We start from the raw sequence: 3,283 nt of genomic DNA on the forward strand, positions 1-3,283 counted from the left end.
ATTGCTAAGCAGAGGGAGGTAGAAACTGTAGCTTGCCTGTGGACTCTTCTTACATCCAGAATGCTGTAAAGGTCCATCTCAATACTCATACTGTCAGTTGACCCAAAGCATTCTTCATTTGGAATTGACCTAATCTTATTTTACCTTTATTTCACCAGGTAGGCCAGTTGAGAACACCTTTATTTCACCAGGTAGGCCAGTTGAGAACACCTTTATTTAACCAGGTAGGCCAGTTGAGAACACCTTTATTTAACCAGGTAGGCCAGTTGAGAACACCTTTATTTAACCAGGTAGGCTAGTTGAGAACACCTTTATTTAACCAGGTAGGCTAGTTGAGAACACCTTTATTTAACCAGGTAGGCCAGTTGAGAACACCTTTATATAACCAGGTAGGCCAGTTGAGAACACCTTTATTTAACCAGGTAGGCTAGTTGAGAACACCTTTATTTAACCAGGTAGGCCAGTTGAGAACACCTTTATTTAACCAGGTAGGCCAGTTGAGAACACCTTTATTTAACCAGGGAGGCCAGTTGAGAACACCTTTATTTCAGCAGGTAGGCCAGTTGAGAACACCTTTATTTAACCAGGTAGGCTAGTTGAGAACACCTTTATTTAACCAGGTAGGCTAGTTGAGAACACCTTTATTTAACCAGGTAGGCTAGTTGAGAACACCTTTATTTAACCAGGTAGGCTAGTTGAGAACACCTTTATATAACCAGGTAGGCTAGTTGAGAATACCTTTATTTAACCAGGTAGGCCAGTTGAGCACACCTTTATTTAACCAGGTAGGCTAGTTGAGAACACCTTTATTTAACCAGGTAGGCCAGTTGAGAGCACCTTTATATAACCAGGTAGGCCAGTTGAGAACACCTTTATTTAACCAGGTAGGCTAGTTGAGAACACCTTTATTTAACCAGGTAGGCTAGTTGAGAACACCTTTATTTAACCAGGTAGGCTAGTTGAGAACACCTGTATTTAACCAGGTAGGCCAGTTGAGAACACCTTTATTTAACCAGGTAGGCTAGTTGAGAACACCTTTATTTAACCAGGTAGGCCAGTTGAGAGCACCTTTATATAACCAGGTAGGCCAGTTGAGAACACCTTTATTTAACCAGGTAGGCTAGTTGAGAACACCTTTATTTAACCAGGTAGGCTAGTTGAGAACACCTTTATTTAACCAGGTAGGCCAGTTGAGAACACCTTTATTTAACCAGGTAGGCCAGTTGAGAACACCTTTATTTAACCAGGGAGGCCAGTTGAGAACACCTTTATTTCAGCAGGTAGGCCAGTTGAGAACACCTTTATTTAACCAGGTAGGCTAGTTGAGAACACCTTTATTTAACCAGGTAGGCTAGTTGAGAACACCTTTATTTAACCAGGTAGGCTAGTTGAGAACACCTTTATTTAACCAGGTAGGCTAGTTGAGAACACCTTTATATAACCAGGTAGGCTAGTTGAGAACACCTTTATTGAACCAGGTAGGCCAGTTGAGAACACCTTTATTTAACCAGGTAGGCTAGTTGAGAACACCTTTATTTAACCAGGTAGGCCAGTTGAGAGCACCTTTATATAACCAGGTAGGCCAGTTGAGAACACCTTTATTTAACCAGGTAGGCTAGTTGAGAACACCTTTATTTAACCAGGTAGGCTAGTTGAGAACACCTTTATTTAACCAGGTAGGCTAGTTGTGAACACCTGTATTTAACCAGGTAGGCCAGTTGAGAACACCTTTATTTAACCAGGTAGGCTAGTTGAGAACACCTTTATTTAACCAGGTAGGCCAGTTGAGAGCACCTTTATATAACCAGGTAGGCCAGTTGAGAACACCTTTATTTAACCAGGTAGGCTAGTTGAGAACACCTTTATTTAACCAGGTAGGCTAGTTGAGAACACCTTTATTTAACCAGGTAGGCTAGTTGAGAACACCTTTATTTAACCAGGTAGGCCAGTTGAGAACACCTTTATTTCACCAGGTAGGCTAGTTGAGAACACCTTTATTTAACCAGGTAGGCCAGTTGAGAACACCTTTATTTAACCAGGTAGGCTAGTTGAGAACACCTTTATTTAACCAGGTAGGCCAGTTGAGAGCACCTTTATATAACCAGGTAGGCCAGTTGAGAACACCTTTATTTAACCAGGTAGGCTAGTTGAGAACACCTTTATTTAACCAGGTAGGCTAGTTGAGAACACCTTTATTTAACCAGGTAGGCTAGTTGAGAGCACCTTTATTTAACCAGGTAGGCCAGTTGAGAACACCTTTATTTCACCAGGTAGGCTAGTTGAGAACACCTTTATTTAACCAGGTAGGCTAGTTGAGAACACCTTTATTTAACCAGGTAGGCTAGTTGAGAACACCTTTATTTAACCAGGTAGGCCAGTTGAGAACTAGTTCTCATTTACAACTGCGACCTGGCCAAGATAAAGCAAAGCAGTGCGACACAAACAACAACACAGAGTTACACATGGGATAAACAAACGTACAGTCAAAAACACAATAGAAAAGTCTATATACAGTGTGTGCAAATGAAGTGAGATTATGGGATTGTCTACCAGTTGGTTCTTCCTCTGTCAAACCTGTCTACATAGCAATTAACCTGGAGATGAGGATAGAACTCCCCTGACTCTGAGCAGAGATATTAAAGAAAGAAGGAGGAGATAGGGATCCCATTGGACAACATATAATGCCTCGCCCAACAGACTGTTGACCAATCGGGTTCACGTTGTCATGCACTTCCTAAGCTAATCGTCATGCAATCCCTTTTCAAAGTCAGGGTATAAGTCGAGAAAACATCCTATTTTCCTCAAAATTACGTAACGTCACGATTCCAAAGCTATACGATATCACAGCGAACAAGTTGATTATCTCACATCTCAGAAAAGATTTGTAATGTTGTACTTTCTTGGTGACTAAATTCATGCCATTGTTGGGTTTTTGAGCTAGCGCCCAATAGACTCCCAGTCAAGAGAGCTCTCCCTATCTCAAAATCACCCAGAATGCACCGCATGGCCCATTGTCGACGCATGGGCAAATGTACACAATGGGTGGTAATACAATTCCAATGGAGTTTCCCATCTCCTCAAAATTATATCTTCTCTGAGGCTTCATTCCAAAATGGCAGCCTATGGGCCCTGGTCAAAAGTAGTGCACTATATAGAGGATAGGGTGCCATTTAGGACATACACTGAGTGTCAGGTGTTTGTCCCATAAGGAAGGCTCTTACACAACACTAATGACTAAGGGATTTGAGATCGGACTTATCTCGGTCGGGTCCCACTTGGTGTT

General features: G+C 41.8%; 1 long non-coding RNA gene across 3 annotated transcripts; it reads right to left on the bottom strand.

Annotated features, from left to right (window-relative positions):
• Positions 1-860: 860 nt before the first annotated feature.
• LOC127909983 (uncharacterized) lies at positions 861-2,263 on the bottom strand. Of its 3 annotated transcripts, none has more exons than XR_008073231.1 (3): positions 1,861-2,214; positions 1,696-1,728; positions 861-1,068 (listed from the first exon to the last, which is right to left on the bottom strand). It is a non-coding gene; the product is annotated as an uncharacterized LOC127909983 (long non-coding RNA). The 3 variants fall into 3 exon arrangements; XR_008073233.1 differs by lacking the exon at positions 861-1,068 and adding exons at positions 1,446-1,563; positions 2,224-2,263 and having other exon boundaries at positions 1,696-2,091; XR_008073232.1 differs by lacking the exon at positions 861-1,068 and adding an exon at positions 1,446-1,563.
• Between the last annotated feature and the right edge of the window lie 1,020 nt (positions 2,264-3,283).

Source organism: Oncorhynchus keta, chromosome 20 (assembly GCF_023373465.1).
Source record: "Oncorhynchus keta strain PuntledgeMale-10-30-2019 chromosome 20, Oket_V2, whole genome shotgun sequence".
In the NCBI taxonomy this organism is placed as follows: Eukaryota; Metazoa; Chordata; class Actinopteri; order Salmoniformes; family Salmonidae; genus Oncorhynchus; species Oncorhynchus keta.